Source organism: Triturus cristatus, chromosome 6 (assembly GCF_964204655.1).
Source record: "Triturus cristatus chromosome 6, aTriCri1.1, whole genome shotgun sequence".
Taxonomy (NCBI): Eukaryota; Metazoa; Chordata; class Amphibia; order Caudata; family Salamandridae; genus Triturus; species Triturus cristatus.
Genome location: NC_140589.1, coordinates 821,897,631 through 821,924,726, shown reverse-complemented (window position 1 = coordinate 821,924,726; position 27,096 = coordinate 821,897,631). Strand labels below are relative to the sequence as shown.

Here is a 27,096-nt window from a genome sequence, read left to right as displayed (position 1 = left end):
AAGGCCATCAGTAAGTTTCGCAACTCTACTGAGATTCCATATACTCTGGGATTTTCTGTTCTGATGGCATTATTAACGACCTTAATCACTCTCATTGGGGATAGGAGTTTTTAACCCTGTGAAGACAGATATTTGCAAGGATTGCTGTTTTTTACCTGATTTCCACCTCCGCAACAGTCTTCGGTCTTCTTGACTGCCTTTCGTATATCAATCTTCTCTTATTCCCACCCATCTTCTTCAACTCCTTCTCAATTTGTCCCTTGTCATCTCTCTCACTCCTCAAAACTTGTGATTTCTCAAGCATCCAAAAGGGGCACACCATAGTGCATGGCTTTCTGTGGCGAAATAGCTCAAACAGAATTTTACCAGTCACTGCATGGGGAGTAAATCTTTAATACTTGACCTTGTTCAAAACCTCAATTTTCCAACACTTTTGATTGGCCAACGCTCTCTGAATGGTCTCCTAAAGTACCCGGTTGAACCTTTTCACCATGCCATTTGTTTCTCGATGATAAAGAGCAGTTCTTTTGTGATGAATGCCCCTATCATTCAGAAATGTCACCATCTCTCTAGAGGTAAACTGAACCCTGTTGTCTGACGAAAGAGTGGAAGGAAAGCCTTCTTTTTCGAAGATACTGTCCAAGAATGTTATGACATCCCTTGTCTTGACTGAATTTGTAATTTCAATTTCCGGCCATCTGAAATATACATCAACCAACAACATATTTGTCCACATTTTACATTTTAATAGGACCCATAATGTCTGTAGCCACTTCCTCCCAAGCCTCCTTGGGAAGTTTCCTTATAGTCATGGATTGTACTCTGGGCTTCAAAGCTTTGTCACACTTGCCACGTTCCACACATTCTTTCACTGCTCTCTCGATCAAAATGTCCATACCCAGCCACCAATATATTTGTCTAAGAATTTCCTTGTTTTTTTAAATGCCAGGATGACTATTATGTGCAAATTCAATCAACTGCATTCTTAAGCTTGCCGGAGGAATCAATCTAGTCCCTCGCATCAACATACCATTCTGACATGCTAACACATCTTTCACTCAAATAAACCCATTCAAAGATTCCTCAGCTTTTGTTCCAATCTCCTTTAACCCCTTGCATCTCTGCCTGCAGTGTTTCATCTTTTCCTAGTTCATCAATCCACTACTCCTCTTTGATTACACTATCTCTGATGAGACCTGCTGCATAATCATAAAAATCACCAAACTCCTCTTCATCCTCCCCTTGTTTTGTGGAGTTTTTGACCAAGCGTGAACAGCAATCTACAAGATTGTTCTTTGCCCCTGGGACAAACATCACTTAAAAATTGAACTCTTGTGATCATCTCTACAGGGACTCCCCTGCCTATTCCCGTTCCAACCCTTCTTTTGTCCGTGTCCCCTACTGGACCCTTTCCCCTCCTCTTGTCTCCCCACCCCACCCCTCCCGGGACCCCCCACCACCACCATGGAATTCCACCAGGGACTTTTTTTTATGACGACATGGTATCCGAAATTCTCAGAGCACCCTCATTACTGGCGGCAGATGGATTCACCTCAGGAAACAACCAAACAGAGGATTGTGCTCATTGACCGCCATGAAAAGTCTTTACGTGAAAATCACAGCACACGGTCTGCTTATGATGGAATATCTGCATGCCAACATCGCCCCTGGTAGCATGATCGTAAGGAACATGCCACGCAATTTTCTAGAGGATATGATCTTCAGGAGGAAATGGTCCCTGATGGCATGGAAATGCACCAGGGATGGCTTATTCTAATCATCAATACTGCCAAACGATTGGCTGATGATCTCGTCTTTAAGATCACTATGGCAGAAAATTCCCTAAAAACTACGATACAAATTACCACATACAAGAACAAACTAGCGGAAATAAACACTGAAATCAATGAGAATAGGGATTATCTACTCAAACAGAAGATAAACAAACTACAGAAGGATGTCAAAAAGTATGACAAAGAACAAGTTTACCCCCAACTTAAAGAAGACAGGCATCAGCAATGTGTCATCCTTCAAGAATAGTACATCAAGGACACAATATTCTTCATCCAGCAGCAACTCCAGCTCTGGCAACAGGGGATATGACGACACCCGCAGGACCGCACAACCCGACCACTGTTGGGCTACGGCCCACCACCTTTCCAAGGCAACCCTCATGGCTGGCACACATACCAGATGTACCATCCGGTACCACCACATGCCTTCCCCCAACCCTACTTTCCCCCTCCTTTTTTAGGCAGAGGATGGGGCAAAGGGAGAGGAGGAAGAAGAGGTGCGCAGCAGAAGCACGTCCAATGACTAACACCAGACAGGGAGTCTTCCAGACAGACCCGAAGCCAGACAGCCAGCAAGAACAAGCATTGAAAATGCAATAGGCCTCGTCCTCGTTTAAGTTAAAGCAATTCTGTGGCTTTTTAGCTTTGCTTTTAGTATTGTTTTGCAAGCTTTTATGTACATAACATGCATATGTATGCATATATGCATATATGTCTATGTATATGTATGCATGCATTTATATTTGTATTTATATAGATATGCAGATGTATATATGTATATATATGTGTTCAAGGCATATGAGCTGCAGATCACACACTAAGGATAAGATCGCCATCTGGTGTTGGGCTCGGATGATTGCAGGTTGTTGTTGTCTTCGGAAGAAGTCTTTGGTCACGAGATAGGTGACTCCTCCTCTGGACAACAGTGCGCATGGGCATCCACTCCATCCTCAGATTGGTTTTTTCCGCCATTGGGTTCGGATGACCTTTTTTCCGCTCCAGCAGAAAACTTCATAGCAATCGCAACAACTCTCAAAATTTAAAATTCGACGTCGAAATACCATCGGACCGGCTACGGACGCGGCTGATGGAAAGGACACCCTTTAAAAAATGCCCCCAATGCGGAGCAAAGTTCCCCCACAGTGATCACCATGAGGTCTGTAATTTATGCCTCTCACCAGACCACAACGAATCGAGCTGCCCAGCCTGCGCCGCATTCCGTTCGAAGAAAACGATACGGGACCGAAGAGCTCGACGCCATATCATGGCAAAACCGGTACCGGAACCAGAAGACATCTTTGCACAGGATGTCCCTGACGACGATTCCGAAGACCTCCAGATCGTGTCCGAGGCCGACGATTCTGATCCGGGGCAGTCCGTGAGTACCAGCTCCCCTACCCCAAACCCACCAAAAAAGACATTGGTCAAGACTCTGCCAGCTGGGCCCAGTCGCGATCCAAAATCATCCTCAGAAGCCCCGCCCCCGGGCCCGGCTCCGAAGACATCTAAGCCTGCAGGTGGCTCGGGCTCGAGCAAACCTCATATTATTGTGCCTACAATACCTTCGGCACCGAAGCAGGCTCCGAGGCTGAAATCTCCATCGGCACCGAAACGTCACTCGGCACCGACGTCTCCACGGCACCGAAACGTTCTTCGGCACCGAGGTCCCCACCGGCACCGAAAGGTTCGTCGGCGCCGAAAGGTCCTTTGGCACCGAAAGGTTCTTCGGCACCGAAAACTCCATCGGACCCGAAAAGTTCTTCGGCACCTAAAACATCCTCGGTGCCAAGAAAAGTCCACAAAGAACCTGCCGATCTCACAAAGCCCAGATCGGAACCCAAAAAGTCGGCGCCAAGGCCACCTTCGGACACTGAGGAACTTTTTCGGCCAGATCCAAGGAAAAACGGATTTACATCAATCCGAAAACAGGACATGTCACAGCAGTGCCATATAAGAAAAGGAAGCTGGACACACCACCTCCCCCAGCTCCTCCAAAGAAGAAGGACTGTGCCACCTCACCAATACGTCCTTCCTCTCCTGTCTTACCTCCTATCCCTTCCCCGCCACCCCCACCGCCCTCTCCTTTACCATCTCCTTCTCACACACCATCTCCACAAGATGATGATGATTTAGGGGGAGGGGGAGACCCGGATTTGCTTGATGATACCACTGATCCTAATGATACCTTTACACTCCCGGACACGGCACCCATAGACGACATGCCTGATCCCACTCCATACCCCTCAAAACCCTCCCCGCCTGATGACCATTTGGGGTTTGGTCAGCCTATAAACAGGGCGACACTGTTCCATGGCGTCACCATGCACACAGACACACCTGAGGAAGATTTTCTCCTCGACACCTTTGAGCAGTCGCAAAAAAGCGTTCACACTCTACCCATGATTAAGGGAGTGATAAAGCACGCCACTGAGGTTTTTAAAGACCCTGTTAGGGCCAGGGTTCTTAACCCCCGGATAGAAAAAAAATACAGACCGGCACCACAGGATCCTGCGTACATCAAAGCGCAACTCCCCTTAGACTCTTTAGTCGTGTCAAATGCCAGAAAGCGGGCAAACTCCCAAACAACCGGAGAAACACCGCCCCCAGACAAAGAGTCTAAACTCTTAGAGGCTTCCGGCAAAAGAGTTGCCGCACAAGCTGCTAACCACTGGCGTATTGCCAATACACAAGCCCTATTGGCTCGCTATGATAGGGCTCATTACGACCAACTGGAAGACCTCTTGCAACACCTGCCTGATCAATACAAATCACAGGCCAATGACCTTATCCGAGAGGGCAAACTAATATCAAATGCCTCCATCAAATGCGCATTAGACGCAGCGGACACCGCCTCTAGGACAGTCAACACAAGCGTGCTACTTAGACGACACGCATGGCTCCGCATTTCCGGCTTTAAGCCGGAAGTACAAACCACCATTCTTGCTCAACCCTTTAATCAGGAGCAACTATTCGGACCCGCAGTAGACACTGCATTAGAAAAAATGAAGAAAGATAATGAGACTGCCAAATCAATGGGAGCATTACAGTCTCCTCAAGCCAGAGGCTCCTTTCGTCGCTCCTTTTATAGAGGGGCCTCCAAAAATGTGGGAACAGACAACTCTTCCACCTTCAAAACACCAGGTCAAACATCCCCTAATAGAGGATACTTTAGAGGAGGTTACAGGGGAAATAATACCAAAGGCCGAGGGCGGGGCAAAAACAACACCCGCACCTCTACAGCCACTAAACAGTGACTTACCACCACTCCCCCCAGACCATTCCACTCCGGTCGGGGGAAGACTTCAACAGTTCCTACCTGTCTGGAATTCCATCACAACAGACAGGTGGGTAAGACAAATTATCCAGTCTGGCTACTGCCTCGAACTCATACACACCCCCCCAAACATACCACCCAAACACCGTCCCATGTCGTCTCACCACCTCACGCTCCTCAAACAGGAAATTCAGTCTTTGCTTCAGAAACACGCAATAGAACCAGTTCCACTCCAACATCAGGGCACAGGAGTATATTCTCTATACTTCCTCATTCCCAAAAAGGACAAAACCTTAAGACCCATACTGGACCTCAGACTACTAAACCAGTATATACAATCAGACCACTTCCACATGATCACTCTCCAACAGGTCCTTCCATTACTTCAACAGGGCGACTTCCTTGCCACTTTAGACCTCAAGGACGCATATTTTCACATCCCCATGCATCCTGCACACAGGAAGTATCTACGATTCGTGGTAGACGGTCAGCACTATCCGTTTACAGTTCTCCCATTCGGAGTGACAACCGCACCCAGGGTATTCACCAAATGCTTAGCAGTAGTGGCGGCGCATCTCAGGAGACAACAAATCCATGTCTTCCCCTATCTGGACGATTGGCTCATAAAAGCCAATACTCTTGACAAATGCGTTCTCCACACTCACCGCACTATTCAAACCCTACACGAGCTCGGATTTACAATCAACTATCCCAAGTCTCAACTACAACCCTCCCACGTACACCAATACCTGGGAGCCACCATAGATACATCCAAGGCCATAGCTTACCCCAGCACAGCCAGGATAGCCAACATACAAAATCTCATCAAAAAATGTCACAACACTCTCTTCCAGCATGAGTGTTTATGCAACTCTTAGGCATGATGGCATCATGCATCTCTATAGTACCCCATGCACGCCTTCAAATGCGTCCCCTACAGGAATGTCTAGCACAACAGTGGAACCAGGCCCATGGACAACTTACCGATCTGGTGTTGGTGGACAGCCACTCACTTCGTTCACTGAAGTGGTGGAACACCATCAACCTGTCCAAAGGGCGGCCGTTCTTAGAGCCTCTTCCACAGATTGTGCTGACGACCGACGCATCTCTTACAGGATGGGGAGCCCACCTCCTTCAACACACCACTCAGGGCAGGTGGACTACTCAACAGCAACAGCTCCACATCAATCACCTAGAACTTCTAGCGGTATTCCTAGCACTGATGTCCTTCCAAGTGCACCTAAAAAACAAAACTGTCCTCATCCGCACGGACAACATGACCACAATGTATTACATACAGAAGCAGGGGGGGACACATTCTCTACAACTGTCCCAACTTGCACAACAAATCTGGAGATGGGCAATTCCCCAAAACATCTACCTGCTAGTAGAACACCTCCCAGGGGTTCAGAACCAGGTGTCCGACCTCCTAAGTCGACACACACAGCAAATACACGAATGGGAATTACACCCCAAAGTCCTACTCCCATTCTTCCAAAAGTGGGGACAACCAGACATAGACCTGTTCGCCACACAAGAAAACGCAAAATGCCCAACCTTCGCCGCCAGGTTTCCACACCCGCAGTCACAGGGCAATGCAATACAGATGAACTGGTCAGGCAGATTTGCGTACGTTTTTCCGCCTCTCCCACTCATTCCATTTGTAGTACTCAAACTGAAACAGCAGTCGCTAACGCTCATCCTAGTAGCTCCCACTTGGGCACGCCAACCCTGGTTCGCCACACTTCTGGAACTATCTCTAGTTCCACATCAAAAACTGCGTCTCTCCCCGGCTCTATTAACCCAGAACCATGCAGAAATCAGACACCCCGATCCTCAAACTCTGAACTTGGCAATCTGGCTCCTGAAGTCTTAGAGTTCGGATACCTCAACCTCCCTCCAGACTGTATGAATATTATAAAGGAAGCCAGAAGACCTACTACTAGGGCGTGTTATGCAGCAAAATGGAAAAGATTTGCCATTTACTGCACTAACAATGACATACGTCCACTGGATGCGTCCATCCAAAACATCATTTGCTACTTGCTACACTTGCAAAGATGCAATTTAGCTTATTCCTCCATACGCCTACATCTAGCGGCATTAGCAGCCTACTTGCAAAATAGGCAACACCTGTCCCTCTTTAAGGTACCGGCCATTAAAGCATTTATGGAAGGTCTTAAAAGAATTATTCCTCCAAGATTACCACCTTCACCAGTGTGGAACCTTAATATTGTTCTAACAAGGCTCATGGGTCCCCCATTTGAACCAATGCACAAATGCGAACTACAGTTCCTAACATGGAAAGTAGCTTTCCTTGTCGCAATCACATCCCTGCGAAGAGTAAGTGAAATACAAGCCTTAACTCTTGAAGAACCCTTCCTACGACTTCATCGGAACAAAGTGGTTCTTAGAACAAACCCAAAATTCCTCCCTAAAGTCATTTCCCCTTTTCATCTAAACCAGTCAGTCGAACTACCAGTCTTCTTCCCTAATCCAGACTCAGTAGCCGAGAGGGCACTTCATACCTTAGATGTTAAAAGAACCTTGCTTTATTACATCGACAGAACCAAACCTTTTCGAAAGACCAACCAACTGTTTGTTGCTTTCGCACCACCACATAAGGGCAACCCCATTTCCAAATCGGGTATAGCCAGGTGGATAGTTAAATGTATCCAAATATGTTACCAAAAGGCTAAACGTACTCTTACAGTTCCCCTTAGGGCGCATTCCATGCGTAAAATAGGGGCTTCTATGGCATTCTTAGGGAACATCGCCTTAGAAGACATTTGCAAAGCAGCCACATGGTCTACTACACACACCTTCACTAAGCACTACTGTGTCGATGTGCATTCCAAACAACAAGCTTCAGTAGGCCAGGCTGTCCTAAAAACTCTATTCCAAACTGCTGCAACGGATACAGGTGACCACCGCTAGGGGGGACACTGCTATATAGTCTATCCTTAGTGTGTGATCTGCAGCTCATATGCCTCGAACGGAATATGCTACTTACCAGTATGCATCTGTTCTTGGCATGTAGAGCTGCAGAGCCACACACGCCCACCCGCCTCCCCGGGACCTGTATCTGTTTCAGCATTGTCTTAATTAGACACTACACATGGACATCTTTTCTCTCTACTTCTTATACACTCCATCATGGCGAAAAACAATCTGAGGATGGAGTGGATGCCCATGCGCACTGTTGTCCAGAGGAGGAGTCACCTATCTCGTGACCAAAGACTTCTTCCGAAGACAACAACAACCTGCAATCATCCGAGCCCAACACCAGATGTCGATCTTATCCTTAGTGTGTGGCTCTGCAGCTCTACATGCCAAGAACAGATGCATACTGGTTAGTAGCATTTTCCTTATATATGTATGTATATATACACATACATATATATAAATGCATATGCATACATATGCATATATATATATATATATGTGTGCGCTTAGAGAGGTAGAGGTAGAGAGGTAGAGAGGTAGAGAGTAGTAGAGAGGGAGATAGAGAGGTAGTGAGTAGTAGAGAGTGAGTAGTAGAGAGTCGAGAGTGAGTAGTAGAGAGTAGTAGAGAGGTAAAGAGAGGGCAAGAGATGTAAAGAGAGGGAGAGGTAGAGAGAGAGAGAGGTAGAGAGAGAGAGAGAGAAAGATAGAGGTAGAGAGAGAGGTAGAGACAGATAGAGGTATAGAGAGAGAGACACATGTAACACAGTATGTTTATTATTAGCTTGCATTTTTTTTGTTACAATTGCATGCTACCTTTCCCTCTTTCCTCATTTCTCTTCTTTTTCTTTTTCTTTTCCTTTTTCCCTCTGTCATTGATTGCTGTGATAAGTCCCATGTTATTCACAAAGGTGCACTATCCTCAATCGATGTATACAAATGTAAAACTTTGCCTAGGATATATTCGGGTGACCCTGATATATACTCTCTGTATACCTTGTAAAGACCAATAAAGTAATTGCAAATAAAAAAATAAAAAAATAAACAATTGAATGCGTTTGTGTGTGGGATGCATTGTATGTTTGTATGGTATTTTGTATTGTGTTATTATTAGCTACTATGTTGTTATGTGGGATTTTTATGTGCAGATGGTGGGTTATTTTGAAGGGAATACTTTGTAACTGTTCGCTTAATGCTACACAGAGTTAAGATCTTTTTCTTTTCAAGCTGTGTTTTGTCAATGCTGTTTGTTTTCCTAGTTTGTTTGCGATTACAAGGTAGAGAGTGAGGTAGAGAGAGGTAGAGAGGTACAGAGAGAGATAGAGAGAAAGGTAGAGAGAGAGGTAGAGGGGTAGATAGGTAGGATGAGAAGTATAGAGGTAGAGAGAGAGGTAAAGAGGTAGAGAGGTAGAGACAGGTATAGAAAGAGGTAGAGAGGTAGAGATGTAGAGAGAGAGATGTAGAGAGAGAGGTAGAGAGAGAGAGAGAGAGCGAGAGAGAGGTAGAGAAGAGGGAGAGAGGTAGAGAGGGGTAGAAAGGTAGAGTTAAAAAGGTAGAGAGGTAGAGAGAGGTAGAGATGGGTCGAAAGGTAGAGACAGGTAGAGAGAGAGGTCATGAGAGTTAGAGAGGTAGAGGTAGAGAGAGATAGGTAGAGAGAGAGAGATAGAGGTAAAGAGGTAGAGAGAGAGGTAGAGAGGTAGAGATAGGTAGAGAGGTAGAGAGAGAGAGGTAAAGAGGTAGAGAGAGAGAGGTAGAGATAGGTAGAGAGGTGTAGAAAGCTAGAGAGGTAGAGAGAGAGGTAGAGAGGGAGGTAGAGGTAGAGAGGTAGAGAGAGAGGTGGAGATGTAGAGAAAGGGAGAGAGAGAGGGTGAAAGAGAGGTAGAGGGAAAAAGGTAGAGAGATAGAGAGAGCTAGAGAGAGAAGTAAAGAGGTAGAGGTACAGAGAGGTTGAGAGAGAGAGGTAGAGACAGGTAGAGAGAGAGTGGTAGGTATAGAGAGAGGTAGAGAGAGGTAGAGAGGTATAGAGAGAGGTAGAGAGAGGTAGTGAGAGCGGTAGAGAGAGAGTTAGGTAGAGGGAAAGAGGTAGAGAGATAGAGAGAGAGAGAAGTAAAGAGTTAGAGGTAGAGAGAGGTTGAGAGAGAGACGTTGAGAGAGTGGTAGGTATAGAGAGCAGTATAGAGAGAGGTAGAAAAAGAGGTAGAGAGGTAGAGACAGGTAAAGAGATGTAGAGAGTTAGAGATGTAGAGAGAGAGGTAGAAAACGAGAGGTAAAGCGGTGGAGAGGTAGAGAGGGTATAGAGAGAGAGGTAGAGAGAGAGAGGTAGACAGATGTAGAGGGGGGTGTAGAGAGGTGTAGAAAAGTCGAAAGAGGTAGATAGAGGTAGAGAGAGGGACGTAGAGAGGTGCAGAGAGGCAGAGAGAGGTAGAGTTGTAGAGAGAAGTAGAGAGAGAGGGGTAGAGAGAGGTAGAGAGAGATGTAGAGAGAGCGGTAGAGGGAAAGAGGTAGAGAGGTGGAGGTAGAGAGAAGTAAGGAGGTAGAGAGAGGTTGAGAGGCAGAGACAGGTAGAGAGAGAGTGGTGGAGAGGTGTAAAGAGGTAGAGTTATAGAGAGAGAGGTAGAGAGAGAGAGGTAGAGAGGTAGAGAGAGAGTTATATAGAGGGGTAGAGAGAGAAAGAGAGAGGGAGAGGAGAGGGAGAAAGATGTAGAGAGAGAATTAGAGAGAGAGGTAGAGAGAGAGGTGGAGAAAGAGGTAGAGAGGTAGAGACCGGTAGAGAGAGAGAGGTAGGGAGGTGTAAAGAGGTAGAGAGGGAGCGGTCTGCAGAGACCGGGAGTAAGGAGTTGCTGATAGCGCAGTAGTTGTCCTCAACTTTCTCTCGCTCTCTTATGCCCACCTCTTCAACTCCTATTTTTCCCTTCTTCCCAATTTTGTATTAAAACGTCGCAATGTAGCTTATCAGGATACTTTAGTCATTTACCAATGTATTTAAAGTAAAGTGCCATCGCATTTTAAGCATTCGAACACAAAAGCGTCATTCACAATCAAAATAATAGTATAATCCTAAAAAGAAAAACAACTAAGGCGCCTTGAAACAATCGTGTGAGGCTAAGTGCTTCATTCATTGACTTATTTCACACTTTTTTGAAGCACCTACCGAGTTGGCGTCCTTCGTGCGCTCCAGGAACAGCAGAAAAAGACCATAGAGCGTACCCAGTCTCAGCTTTAATCCAACAATGACGGGCCTTTTCCGTGGCAAAGCTTGTGGCACTTTCGCTTACATTTAGAACCGCAGGTAGCATGCAGCTTCACACGTGATATTAGATCAGTGGGCGGCATCTGCGCTTGTGGCATTCATTCCGCTTCTTGGCATCGTTCGTACATGCGTGCCTTTTCTGCGATTATGTGGCTACATGTGGCCTGTAATAGTAACAGTTATAGAAGTCTGCTGCATGATAAAACTTATAAGGTCCCAAAGGCGAGACCTATTGTCTATGACAATGCTTGTTGTTTTTTGCCCTGAAGTAATGAAAACAATAATTTTGTACGGGGATGCACGTTAATAAGTGGTGAAGCGCGTAGAGTTATAAAATAGGCATCTACTAAAGAGCACATATACAGCAAATGGATGCAAGTGACCTGCAGGCGAGGTGTACTTTATTTAAATGTAGAAGAGAGTTATTGTAAAGCAGTAGTGACGCTCTTACAAACATTGCAGTGTGGCGGTATTTAGTTTAAATTGCATAACATCTGCGCTTGTGGCATTCTTTCCGCTTCTTGGCATCGTTCGTACATGCGTGCCATTTCTGCTATTCTGTGGCTACATGTGGCCTGTAATTGTAATAATTAAAGAAGTCTGCTGCATGATTAAACTTATAAGGTCCCAAAGGCGAGACCTATTGTCTATGACAGTGCTTGTTTTTTGCACTGAAGTAATAAAAACAATACTTTTGTACGGGGATGCACTTTAATAAGTGGTGAAGTGCGTAGAGTTATAAAATAGGCATCTACTAAAGAGCACATATACAGCAAATGGATGCAAGTGACCTGCAGGCGAGGTGTACTGCAAGAATGCCTTTTTCAACATGTCCAAAGCAGAGGCCGAAGCAATGCGGATGCGTGGCAATGATGGCTCCATCACCACAAAAACTGCCAATATAACAGGGCACCATTGTCATCCTCACCACCATTGACCACAACATGGAATGTGAACGTCAACTATCGAACCGTGACTACTATTCCCCCATCAGGGTGGACTCTACAGGATGTCTCAAAAAACACATAACCTCCATTGTGTTTGCAGCTGAAACACAAGGGGTTGGATAGGTAAAATAAATCTGTCTTTTTGGTCAACGACAACCCAAGGACAACATTATTCTATACCCTCCCCAAGATCCACAAAGCCATTAGACCACCACCGGGGAGACCGGTAGTGTCTGGATTTGGGTCCATCCTCGAACCCTTGTCACAGTTTTGTGACTATTTTCTGCTACCACTGGTTACCAAAACCCAGTTTTTTAAAGACACAACTGCAGCCCTCAACCTCCTCGAAAACCTGGGTGAAGACACCCATGTGGACCTTCTTGTTACTCGACGTAGACGCTTTGTACACCAATATATCCCAGGACGCCACCTTAGAGGTGATTGAAACCAGCCTCATGGCCGAGCCCTGGTCTTCAGCCACCCCGGTCAGCTTCATTATGGAGTGTGCCACACAAGCCCTTAAGGGGAACGTTTTCCAATTCATAGACAAACTTTACCATCAGACCCAGGGTACGTCAATGGGCAGCACCTTCGCTCCCAGCTTGGCCTGCCTCTACATGGCTGACTTTGAGAGGAGACACATCCAGCATCCCTTACCAGATCGACATAGTGGTCTGGCATAGATACATAGATGACATCCTCATCCTGTGGTAGGGCACACACGCAGGATGCATTGAGTTCTGCCACTGGATGTATACCCATAACCGCTTGCTCAGATTCAGCAGTAATCTTTCTACGTCAGAACTACCTTTTTTTGACCTGTTAATCACCCTTAATGAGAGAAAAACATCGACCAAGACATATAAAAAAAACACACACAGTAACAGTTTACTCAGGTATGACAGTCCCCACCCCAAGCACCTACAGGACAATCTCCCGTTTAGACAATTTTTGCGACTCCGACGAAACTGCAGCATCATCAGCGACTACAAAGATCAGGCCCAAGCTTGGACTTAGTGGCAAGATGCTACCCCCTGGCCATGGTACAGAAACCCTACAAAAGAGCATGAAATAACAACATGGAAGGCCTCCTCGAACACCATGAGCAGGCCCCTTGCGATGCGATCACCTGCGTCACATCTTTCACCCCAGTCCAGTATGATACAAAAGATCATTAAGAAGCATTTACCTATACTCCACCCTGGGGAGATGTCACCTGCTACCCCGCATTTCTCCTTCAAATGCACCGCTAACATCAGGGATATAATTGCACACACGAGCCCACCCCCTAAACGCTCTCCACGTCAACAGCAACTCTGGGGTCTCCCACCTATCACAGGTCACTACCCTTGCGGGTCTTGTAGTGTGTGCCAGCTTACTCGTCCTTCCAAGGAGATCAAACTGAACCCCTCTGATACTTGGACCCAAAAGTATCACACCAACTGCAATACCCGTTACTGTGTTTACCTGATCGCATGCCCTTGTCAAAAACATAATGTGGTTATGATGACCAGGGCTGCCAAGATTAGAATTACTGAACACCGCAGTAACATCAGGTGTGGTAGGTCCACATCGAGAATGCTCTCTCACTACATTGAGATGAACCACACATCTGATGACATACAATGGACAATACTTGAATCCTACACCAATATTAGCCAGCAAGCTCTCTTCAGCAAAGAACAACGCTGGGTATTCCGTCTATCCACGCACCTCTCAGAACTCAACAATGACATTCCATGGTCTGAGGTAGTATGCTGACTCTCCTTCTCACACCCCGGTATATACTACCCCTGCACCTTTATCACACTAGCCCATGTATCTGGCAACGGTCCAGGGTAGCCTAGCTGTGCCTGTCTCCCCTAGTAACAGTTTAGGGTTACTTAGCTGGACTTGTCCCATCCAATCTATACGAATCAGCTAATCTTTCTTCCTGACCCCCGCTGCAACCCCTCTAGTCTCTGGGGAAACGTGATTGCCATGGTACTTGTTGAGCCCCCGGCCCCCCCCCCCTTTTCAATTTTTTCCCCCTTTAGTTGCAATTCGCAACCAGGTCGCTTCTCACTTGGCTCTCAGGGGGCCTCTCACTGCTCCTGCACATTTCCTTTGAGCCCGCAATCCCCGTATACCATCCCTCCTTCCCCCTCCTCTCCTTTGCTAGGCACCTCATTTAGCGTTTGTTGGGCACTTGTGACACGCTTGTCTCCCAGCATGATCCCCCTTGTTACCCGGTTCTCTCCTCCGATGCGACCATAGCTCCTTTGGGCTCTGTCAACCCTCTTATTTCCTCTAAATTCCCTTCCAAAATGGCGCTTCTATTCTTCCACTCTCCCCCGACTCAACATGGCACCCATTTTCACCGCTTTGTGTATGTGCGAGAATCTTGTCTCGCTGCATGCCTTTATGCCCCACGCAGTACAAAAACTGCTTCCTCCACTTCCTGACATCCCCCTCGATGTCCAGACGTGGGTAGATCCCACGCCCAGAAGCAACTGAAACTCAGTAAGTACGCGCTCTACCCCCCATTTCTAGCTTGCTCTGGCCGTCTTTGCTTGCTACGACTTTCCCCTGCACCTGGGCAGGGGTTCTTACTGCCATGGCAAGCCGGACCATGATCCAGTCATTAGCCCTCCCTGGCCCATATGTACTGAGACGTTAGCCACTTTGCCACTCGTTGGATTGTCTCGCTTACCATTCTCCTCCAGTCCGGACCTGCAGACTAGCCATACCTGGGTAGCTCCACGTTACCCCACTGACTTCAGCCACTATACGGCACACGCCACCCTGGTTTGGCTTTCCCGGAGCCTCACTATTATTCACGCTCCGATCGTATACTCCGTTGAGATGAGCCCACACATTTACTCTGTAGCCATGCCCTTCATCTCACACGTCGTGGCTACTCACATCCCCTGCGTAGCCATCAACAGGCAAGGGGCCCTTGTGTGTTGTGCGCTCTCTCTCCCCTTCTTTTCCCGCCCTGTCTCGTTTCTCCCCCCTGCCTTTTAGACTCTGCACACTCATGGGCAGGTCGACTTCCCATTGCCCTGCACTTCAGCACCATTTGGTCCCGCACCACGTGATTCAAATTCAAGGACATTGCCTCCCTCCCTCAGCACTCGGGACCTTTCTCGCCTTCCCAGGAACTGCGCCCATTTCCCTCACAACCACCCCCCTACCATGGCATGACATTTTCATATAGTAACACCCCCGTAACCTTACCCAGTTGGGTCCCAGACTTGCCGCAAGAGTCCATAGATGCCCATACCTTTCTGGCACCTACACGACTTGACACAATAGTCTTGCTCTTTTTAATACACTCTATGTACTTCCACGCAACAGGTTGTTCACCCTCGCCAGTGTCCAGGTTGGGGTCTAACTACATCTTCTTCTAGCTGAGTCTTCTCCCCACTTTTCAAGACAGATCTGCCATGGAACACTGTTATGGCGGTAGCACTCTACCTGCCCCTACAGGCTGATCCCATATACCCAAACACAGGACTACAGCATGATTCTGACACATATTACGCATGATCGCCATTACATATTTCTGCATGTTTTTTTACCTTTACCACAGGTTTGGAATGTCACTATCATAATGGGTCACCTATGATCATGTGTGTATCTAAGCAACTGATTATATCTGGATTCCCACATGTCATGTGTTGAGGCACAGGTTCCTCCAACGCTTTATATTGTGATTATTTACCCTTGTTTTGTACCTTTTTTTCCCCTTCTAGGTAATTTCCTGAAGGTAAATGGATTTTTAAACTCACTTCCAACTTGCACTCTATATTACGACTCGAATCCTGACCTTAGGGACGGCATCTCGTAGTACAGCTTTTTGACCGTTCCATTTTTAGAGTAGATGAGGATCCCCCCCGGTCCTGATGAAATGCTAGTAATCCTACTGGAGAACTTAGGCATGAAACAAGTCGACCATTTGACCACTTCCCATTCACTAACCGCCTTGAGCTGCAGCAGGTTTTTAAATTTTCTCGCCAGCCACGACTCTCACAGTCAGTTGTTTTTAACCATAGCATCAGTATCCAGCGAATTAAATTGTTTTTGTACATTTATAGCTATTTTTAAACACACTCTCACTCCCACTCTACTTATCTTACATACGCTCCCGCCCCCCATCTTCTAGGGCCTCACGGCAACAAACAGAGAAGACCTCTGGCAAAGAGCCCCCCTGTGGCGCCCGTTGGGCATTGCAGCGCCAGACCAACGAGGAGCTGCCCTATGATGAAACATGATACCTCTCGGGTGTGTTAGGTCCCTTGCCCCTTATAGTAGCTATCCTATTCCCGCTTTTCTTCCCTTACCTGGAGCTTTCCGGCACATCCATTGGACCCCTGCCCCCCCCCCCTCTCCCTCACTGGCCCCCAGCCCACTCTTCCCAGGAACTACATGCACTTGTTTCACACCACTATGAACCCCGCCGACAGAGCAGCTTACAAAACAGCCCTTAGCAGCTATCACCGGCACATCAAAGAAGCTATGAAAGCAGCCATCAACACATGCATCGACTCCACAGCCAACCACACAAAGGAACTCTTCAAAATAGTCAAAGAATTCTCCAACCCGACAGCCATAGAGAACACTGTCCACCGCTCCCAAGAACTCAGTGACTCTCTCTCAGACTGGTTCCACAGCAAGATCGTCAACACATACAATAATTTCAACCTCCAACCCTCAACCCCAACGACCTCAACATACTAGCGAACGTCAGCCAAACAATTACCACCTAGTCTCCTCTCACCGCCCAGACCACCTCAGGCATCATGTCTTTCATCCACTTTGGGGCACCCACCATCTCTGCAACCTCGCAACAAACTGAATCAGCATGCAACTCACCAGCATCCTCAGCACCTTCATCTCCACATCATTCTTCCTGGACAGATGGAAAGACGCAGACGTCAAACCCCTCCTTAAGAAAGACTCCACCGACCCCAGTGATCTCAAAAATTATCGTTCAATCTCACTGCTCCCCTACCAGGCCAATGTACTCAAGAAAGCTGTTAACCAGCAGCTCACTGAATTCCTGAAAGAAAACCGCCTACTGGAAGCCTCACAATCAGGATTCCGTGCCAACCACAGTACCACGACCGTGCTGATTGCTGCCACAGACAACATAGGGACACTCCTCGACCATGGAGAAACTGTGGTCCTTATCCTCCTTGACCTCTCCGGCGTTTGACACTGTCTCCCACAGCACCCTAATCAACAGACTCCACAACATAGGCATACAGCAAGACGCCCTCAATTGGGTCGCCTCCTTCCTTACAGGACGCACACAGAGCATCCGACTGCCTCCCTTCACCTCCTCACCCAAGACATCAAATGCTGTGTGGCACAAGGATCATCCCTCATCTCCACTATGTTCTACATCTAGATGACCCTCCTCGCAGATGTTGTCAGATCCCACAGACTCAAAATAATCTCCTACGCAGACGGCACTCAACTGATCCTCTCGCTCACCGAGGACCTCTCCAATGCCAAAACTAACTTCTGCAGTGCCATGACCAACATATCCAAATGGATGAGAAACAACTGCCTCCAACTCAACTCTGACAAAACTGAAGTAATGATCTTCGGGAAGACCACCTCCACATGGGACCACAGTTGATGGCCTGCAGAACTCAGACCTACTGCCACACCAACTGACTTTGCACGCAACCTCTGCATCATCCTTGACAGCGAACTGGCCATGTAATGACAAGTCAACGCAGTTGCCTCCTCCTTCTTCCACACACCTCACATGCTCCGCTGAATCTTCAGATGGATCCAACTCAACACCAGAAAGAGGTCACTCAGGCCCTCGTCACCAGCCGCCTCGACTATGGCAACACCTTCTATGCTGGTATCTCCACCCAGGTCCTCAGAAGACTCTAAACCATACAGAATGCTGCAGCCAGACTCATCCTGGACCTCTACAAAGAAACCCACATCGCCCCCACCCGAGAGACCTCCACTGGCTCCCCATCCTGAAGAGATGCCAGTTCAAGATCCTCATGCACGCCTACAAAGCTCTGCCTACACCAACCACTAAATGAACTTGCACCAGCCCTCTAAACACCTGCGCTCCTCTTTATTTGCCCTCACATACCCCCCCACCACATCCGTTGCAGCTGCAGGAGGGGCCGCTCTTTCTCTTACATCGCAGCCAAGACCGACCTTCCCCTCCAGCTTCGTACATCCCCCTTGCTGACAGACTTCACAAAGAGACTCAGACCTGGCTCTTTGACTGAGACACAGCACCCAGATACCCCTAGGGGTGACAGTGCTGCGCTATACAAATGTTGTTTGATTGATTGATAGGAGAGTGCCCTTTTCGACATGGTCACCCCCACTTTTTGCAGGGTATTTGATGTGATTTCAACTGGAATGCACTGGGTTACTGCTAACTAGGTCCCAGCGCCAGATCTCTTAACCAAAATTGTGCTATTGTTTCTCCCATTGGTGATGCCATTAGTACCCTCTGTAAGTCCCTAGTAAACGCTACCTCTGGTACCTAGGGCCTGGGGTACTAAAGAGGGTCCTCTTGAAAAACGTACTTACCTGATCGTATTGATTCTAGTGCCTAAACATTTATAAAGATATGTGTTATTTTTAGAAATTAGGGTGGATCTCCTTCTTGAGTCATGTGCATCATTTATTGACTATTGTGTGTATTTGCAGATGTCTAACACTCTTCTCTGATAAGCCTAAGGCTTTTTGACCACACTAGCCCCTAGAAGAGCACCTTGGGATTGCTAGAGCAAGCCCCTTTCCACTGGTAAGGAAATACCTGGACTCTTTGCACGGTATACCTCTTTTTGATATACCATATAAAGAGCCGGCTTCCTACAGATGCCTTGCCCAGAACAGAAAGATGTGGGTTAAAAGTTAAACAATTAATAAGAAACACCATTACAACAGTAATGGAATTACAAGTGATTGTTAAAGCAATAGGCATAAACTGTGAGCCTGTTTCCTGTGTTTTTGAAACTTGTTAGTCCACACTGTTTATTGTTCATGCAGTTGTACAATGCTTACTCCCTGAAACAGATTTATTACACAATTCAAGAAGAATAAGTTAATCAAAAGGAATTTGGACCTAAAACATACTATAACTTACATAACTACCACCAAAATAGATATGCATATATGCCTCTGTTGGCACTGATAATGGCAGTTTCCTTTGTGCCAGTACATTTCATGGACAGTGCTTAAAATAATGCTTTTATTTGTATACACAGAGAGTAGGAGCCCATATGGTTGTCTCTCCCCGAATGTAGTTGGTTGCACAGCTTCATAAAGGTGCTTGCAAATGTTGAAAGGTCATTTACGAATAAATATCCACTATTCACTAATTACTGACAAGCTTCATCATTGGGGCTGCTCCTGAGCAGGACTATTTGACCTTGTCTTTCATTGTGATTCTATGATTGTCTTCCACTTACTGTTATAAGTTCCCGCAGTATCGAAAAGTTAAAGGGTAAAGTAATGTGGAAACCCAGAGACAGCAGATCGAGGTATAGACATAGTAGTGAGCCGAAGTAGTAGAATAAGACAGAAGTGTTGTTTGTCAAATGCTTTTTGTGTGTATATTCCTTGTCTGTGATTATGATCAGCATAAAGCACAAAAAAGGACCAGGTTAATACAGAGATCAAGCAAGTAGTGATTTATAAAGCACCGCAAATCACTTGTGAGGTTCTCAAGGCACTGTGGTTGCTAGCTGCTTTGTGGAGATCTGTTCATTTGAACAGACAGGTCTCGAGTCCTTTCCTAAATTACCAGAGCAATGGGGAGGTCCTGAGGTGCATGGGAAGGTAATTCCATGCTTTGGCCACCAGGTGTGAGAATGAGTCTCCTCCGTTATTGCTACGGCGGATCCAGGGAGTGTCTGCAATGAAGAGGGAGGCGGATCATAGGTGTCTGATCAGTTGGTGGAAGGTCGTGTTTATTGATGTATGCTTGTCCTTTGTTGTGCAGGGCTTTGTGTGCATGGGTCAGCATCATGAACTGGTATCTCTTCTGGATCAGGAGCTAGTGTAACTTCCTAAGGTGGGGTGTGATGTGGGTCTGTCTGGGGAAGTCGAGTATGAGTCTTGCTGCTGAGTTTTACATTGTCTGTAGTCTCTTCAGGAGGCATGCAGTGATTCCTAGAGTGTGTTCCCGTAGTCCAGCCTGCTGGTGAAGAGAGCCTGCGTGACGGTCCTTCTGGTGCTAACCGGGAGCCCCCTGAAGATCTTGCGGAACATGCATTCAGTGTGGAAGCAGGTGGATGAGACTGCGTTTACCTGTTTCTTCATAGATAGCTTGCTGTCCAAGATGGTGCTGAGGATGTAAATTGTAAAAAAAATTGTAAATTGATACTTGTATAGCGCACTACTCACCCGCAAGGGTCTCAAGGCGCTTGTACGAATACCGCTGTGGAACCCATCCTGGCTTTCCCTGTGAGGCGTCCACTCCTGGGCACCTCCAAGGTGGAGGCCAGGCATCCTTAGCGTTGTGAGGGCCGTTGTGGAGATTAAGCAAGCTATTGCCCAGAGTTGCAGAGTGGGACTCCATGATTGGAATAGGCACCAAGGCGAGAATTATCAGGTCCGTGGAATTTTTGAGCCCAAGACCCGCCGAGGCGTGGGATTGAACCCTGGTCCCGGGCTAGACCTCTGCATCAGGGTCTGCTGCCCTAATCATTGAGCCACACTTCTCCACATTGAGCCACACTTCTCCAGGTTGCGTGCATGGTCTATTGGGGGTGGGGGTTGGGACGAGTTCACCAGGACACCATGTTTCGTTCCATAGTGAGGTGTTCCTTAAGATGAGGACTTCCCTCTTGCTGGGTTGAGTTTGAGACAGTTGTCCGTCATCCAGTAGGCAGCGTTCGTCATACATCTGTGGAAGTTGGCTCTGGTGGTGGAGGGGTCTTCTTACAGCGAGAGAATTAACTGGGTGTCATTCTCATAGGAGTGAATGTTGAGTCCGTGTGATCTGACGGTTGTGACCAGGCAGGTCATGAACGTGTTGAGGAGGGTGAAGCTGAGGGACGATCCTTGGGGAACGCAGCAGATTATTTTCTTGGGTTTTGAGGTCAACGGTGGGAGACGGATTCTCTGGGTTCTTCCAGTGAGGTATGAGGCGATCCATTTGAGGGCGTCTCTCTGGATTCCGTTGTGGTGGAGTCTGTTGATCAGGATGTGATGGGAGACAGTGTCAAAGGCGACTGACTTGTCCAGAAGGATGAGGGCTGTCGTTTCACTGCAATCCAGGAGGGCCCTGATGTTATCGAAAGTTGTGATTAGGGCTGTTTCAGCACTGTGGTTGGCTCGGAATCTTGGCTATCTTTTTGATTTTGCTGCAGCACTGAACCTGCAACACATTTTGATGACTTTAAAAAGAAAACAATGAGTCGAAAACATTCAGAGTTGCTTAGTCGGTGTGTTCAAGAACCAAGATCCTTGTTTGCAAAAAGGGAACTTAGAGGTCACTTTAGGTGGTGCCAGTTATTTACTAAATTTATGTTTCATTCTGTTGGTGTTCCACAATTGATTTCTGATGTCCTAGACAAAATAGTGCCTCAAGCACCATGATACCAAATAAAAGTTTCTGGGGACGTTCCAAAGATAAAGAATCTGCAGAGGCAATGACATTCATTAAAACACGCATTGCTTGTAAAACACACACAAAGTTACTGTAGGAGCAATATTTGACCATATCACCAACCAGATAACAAAGTCAATGGCAGAGTGTGCAGCATCATCGATATGCATGAACCTGAAGGGATCATATTAGTACATGCAACAGATAACAACTAATGTTTTGAGTAGCCATACACTAAAAGGTTGTACTGGGTTTGAGTCTGACCACTGTAAACTTTAGGGTTCATAATTGTACTGATAATGGAACTAATAAACAAATATGTTAGCTAAGGTAGGGATTGGGTGGGGATGATGGTGTTGGACCATGGAGGATGGCTACATTTAACAATGTTATCTTCCAGAATCATCTTCATGTTTCGCTCAGCCTTGATTCAAAATATAATGTACTCGGGGCATTCTCCTATGCTCTTTCAAATCACATGTAAAATAATATGTGTACATAAACTATGGAGGCTCCAGTCAACTGAGCTTTTACACTGGGTATTTGTTGATGAATTCAGACAAGCCATTAATGCATATTTTGAGCCCAACCTGGGTTTGTTGAACAGCTATGCAGTGCTGTTAGAGGCCTTCAAAGTGGTCATGCAAGCAGAATGCATAGTTAAAGGGCAAGGCATATTAAAATGTATTCGTACTAGACTAAATAACCTGCAAGTTGAAATTGTCACTTTAGAGAAGGCATTGATCAGGAGTGCCAAAGTGCTGGCATCCTCATACTCCAGGCTATTGCATTTCAAGCAGGAGGCCAACAGGGAAATAAATTGTCTTGGTAAATATGCAGCTGCTAGGTCCTACTGTGAAGGTGAGCAGCCAGGCCACACCGTGGCCGGTCTAATTCACCTGCAGTGTGCTGAGGCCACTATCCCACAGTCAGAGCAGGCCAGTAGGGAGATGGTATACCACCCGGAGGACATTTTATCATCATTCACTTTTACTCCAAGGTATATACTTCACAAACAGACTTGGTGCTCCAGGGATAAATGAGTACCTAGATCGGGTGACACTTGCATGAGTAGAACTGGCTGAAAAGAGAAATCCTCTGCTGTTTAGTCACTGTGCAAGAAATTAAAAGCATTCTCCAAGGTATGCACAATGGACATGTGCCAGAAAGGAATGGTTTGCGAGCCGAGTTCTAAAGAATATGCTGCAGAACTCACCCCTTATTTGTTATTAATGTTTGAAGAGGCATAGGCCGAGTGCATATTGTCCTTCATGTTACTGGAAGATACAGTGATCACGCTACTAAAACCCAAACCGCCCCTGCATCTTTATGACTCATATAGACCACTGACATTGGTTAACGTTGACAATAAAACCCTGGCCAAACCCTGGCCAAAATCACAGCCAGTAGGTTAATGCCTTAGAAACAGGGCAATGGGCTCCCAGATGAATCTGAATTAATCCCGGGCGGGTTGACAACGGATAATTTATGGATACTGTTTGCCATTATACATTAAATCTACCCGTAGATCAATGCAATGGCAATATTTTTCGAGGTCACCAAGGTATTCAACCTCATTGAGTGTCCATTCTTACTGGCGGGGATGGAAACAATGGGGATAGGAAAGACAAGTAATTGACACGACTTAGAATTAAGTTCTTGCGAGTCCCTAGACCAATTCTCGACAGCTAGCACAATTTTACCTGGCTCAGGGGAGCGGAGTGAGAGATGCACTTCAGCTGTCAGTCAGATCTGTCAATCGGGCTTGTGGTGTTGAAATGGTTACCTTAGTAAAAAGGTACTTGTGAGGTGAGTTGAGCAAAACCGTTTGGAAACAAAGCAAGGAGCTGGCCCTGGACCAGGAGCCTCCAGGCAGATCCATTCTACCTGGCTTGGGTGCAGAGGTGCTCTTTGCTAGGCTATCCGTGGTGCTGAACCAGACCCGCAGCCAGAGGGGCTGGCAGGCATGCCAAGAAAGGGAAAAAACAAATACAAGATCTTTCCAATGGAGCCATAGGGGTGGCTGGTCGTTCATGCTGGTGAATCTTTTCTCTAGAAGCGTCGAGTAAAGCAGGTTGTAGTCTGACTGGGCGGACTGACCACCAACAAGCCTTGGTACCTGCAAGCTCTCCGGTTGAAGAAATCTTTATCCAGTGGACCCAGGGGACGTTGTAGAAAGATGAGCCTTGCTGAGGATCTGGACTACAATTCTCAGAAGCCACTTGCCCATGAACTTTGATTGCCACACTGGACGGCTCGGGGAACAGGGCTTCAAGGTCATGGACGTAGCGGTTAGTGCCTTCTGACTGCAGGAGACTAGTACATCTAGTCCTAGGAAATTCTTGTGCAGTCTTTAGGTTGCAGAGAGATTCACCTTCATTTTGGAACCAGTCTCTGGTCTTGGGCTAGTCATAGTCCGGTGGGTGCAGGGTTGCTGTCACAGGTGCAGTACTTCGTTCCTTTCCTTTTGTGCAGTACTGCTCTTGTGCAGACACATGTCTCTTCTTGTTTCACGTTGAATCTAAGGTTCAGGTGTATTGGGTGGCCCTTAAATCCTGGATTTAGTGGGTGTGAGGACTAGTAGCCAATGGGCATCAAGTCCTGCGGCTTATCCACCCAAGTAGTGACGACATCTGGGGTGTATGTCACTAAAACTAGGCAGGAGCTGATTTCTAGCTTAAATTCAAGATTGTCAAAACCATCCTCGACTGTACACCCCAGCTGCAACATCCTAGAAGTGTTGTCAGCATTGTGGAGGTGAACATCTCTTGCATAGCTAACTTCCTGCCAGCAAATAACAGTGCCTGGGGTAGTGGGAGGCTTTATCCTTGAGTGGGGGACAAATTCCTTTGTCCAGTGGCGCCAGTGAAGCCTTTGAGGCTCTCCGATGCACCTGTTTAATCACTAGCCATTCTACGTGGGCGAAGGTGTCACCTCCTGCTCACACAGGTCTTTGTTTCTGGTCTCTGGGAGTGGCAAAAACTCCCCATTATGAGGTCAGACTTCTGTCTTGGCAACAACCTTCGAAAAAGCCCACCAAGGCACGAGAACACTGAGTTAACTTGGTGAACAGAGACTAAAGTTCCACCTAGGTACATGCTGGTCAAACCTCAACACCACCATCGGGTCAGGGGTTAAAAAGCACGGTGGTTGACAGCCAAACACAAAAGAAATCAGCTGGGCCATCATGGAGCTGGACATAGAGGTAATGCCTACATGCCAGCCCATGTCATCCTATGGACCGCCTGTCACTTGCTTTAGAATTACATTTAGAATGATACGACTGGGCAATATATGCTTGCACAATTATTTCCACACTTATAATATAATGAACCCTGCTCCTGGGTTATAGGAGGTCTGCCATAGTGGTGAGTGACATATATTACATGCAGTGAGGTGCCCCTGTCACAGATGGTGTATGCAGGGTTGAACATAAGCAGGCAAGCTGCTCGTGCAGGGCTGACATGGCAGACCTGCAGACTTCGGTTTTACTCAGGTTACTCAGGGTGGCACTATAAGTGCTGCAGCACTGGTAACCCTTTTACATCCCTATCCTGGGTACCACTATTAGGGTTCTACAGTGGTGTAAAAGTGCTTGCCAATTGGGTGTACCAATTCACATTTGCATTTTAAGGGAAAGAGCACCGGTGCTTGGCCTAGTTTGCAGGACACAGCACACTCGCAGATCAATTACCACAGCATCCAGCAGTTCAAAATGAAACAAAAAGTGGGGGAAGGGGCATTTGCAAACAGCCCAGTTTACTACAGTTATGAACCCTCATGATAAAATTAGCGTGGCGAGTGAGCAACCAAGAATGAGCTAGAGCATGCTTCAGCTGCCATATTGAGAGCGTGGATTCGATGCCGTGACATGGCAGACCTGCAGACTTCGGATTTACTCAGGTAACTCAGGGTGGCACTATAAGTGCTGCAGCACTGGTACCCCTTTTACATCCCTGTCCTGGGTACCACTGGTACCATATACTAGGGTCTTACAGTGGTGTAAAAGGGCTTGTCAATTGGGTGTACCAATTCACATTTACAGTTAAAGGGAAAGAGCACTGGTACTTGGCCTGGTTTGCAGGACACAACACACTCTCAGATCAATTACCACAGCATCTAGCAGTTGAAAATGGGTCAAAATGTCAGGGGTCATCTGCAAGCAGCCCAGTTTACTACAGTTATGAATCCTCATGATAAAATTAGAGTAGCGAGTGAACAACCAAGAATGAGCTGGAGCATGCTTCAGCTGCAATATTGAGAGTGTAGATTCCCTGCCCCAACTTTTGAGATACATCACTTGATCGCCCAGGCACAATTTGCACACCACTTGTTCCATAATATTAGGTATGCCTCGCACTACGAAGCTGAAAAAGGCTTGGCGGACCCTTTTCCTTTAAACACATTCATAGTGAAATAAGCACAAAGACTAAAGAGAGAAATTCATAGAGTGAAATGTGTGGTCTGGGTGTAGGTACAGCTGACAGAAATCTGTTAAATTGATAAACTGTACTTGCTTCTAATACTGTTCATTAAGAACTCCTACTACGAGGTAATCATGGATCCGGTGGCTAAAAAATTACTCACTCAGCAAAAGCTGGCCAAACTGGGAGATATTAAAATTAAAAGTATATTTCATCAACTGAATATAAGGCACTGGCTCCTCATTCCCCTCTAAATCTAGTGATATACCTCAAATTACAGCTGTCGATGTAATAACTCTTCCCCACCTTGCCATACGATCCCAGGAAATGGAAGCTGTAAACTATAATCATTTCAATGCCTTCCCAATGTAGAATGATAACCAATAGATAAAATATGGTACTAAAGAATAATAGGGCAGGAAACAGCACTACGAGAGATAGAATGGGGACCAAGACCTACATTGTAATTATTCTTACAGATTCTCATTGGGTGTATTGCTGCCAACTAACAAAACATTTCTCCTCAAACGAAATTCATAGACTTTTATAATTTAAATGTATTCACAGAGTCTTTAGGGTTGGCTAGGCCTCGCAGTAAGCTTGCCATGTAGACATCACATTGACTCCTATGGCTAATAGGAGGATTGCTATGAGGCAACTGTGAATGATTGGATAAAACACTTAACACTGTGTAATACTAATTCCGACCCATATGCAGTGAAGTTACCGAAGTTGTCATAGACTAGAGATATATTGGGAGATATCTGGGGCCCAGTTGTTGAGTGCAGATGATAATGATAGTGCATGACGAGAAAGCATTGTTAGGTATTATTAAGTACAAATCAATGCTCATCCACTATCAACGGTATTGGTAAT

General features: G+C 46.5%; 1 protein-coding gene across 2 annotated transcripts in view; it reads left to right on the top strand.

Moving 5' to 3' along the window:
• The window catches only part of NLRC4 (NLR family CARD domain containing 4), a 222,480-nt gene that overhangs the window by 193,651 nt on the left and 1,733 nt on the right, over positions 1 to 27,096 (top strand). The window lies entirely within an intron of this gene.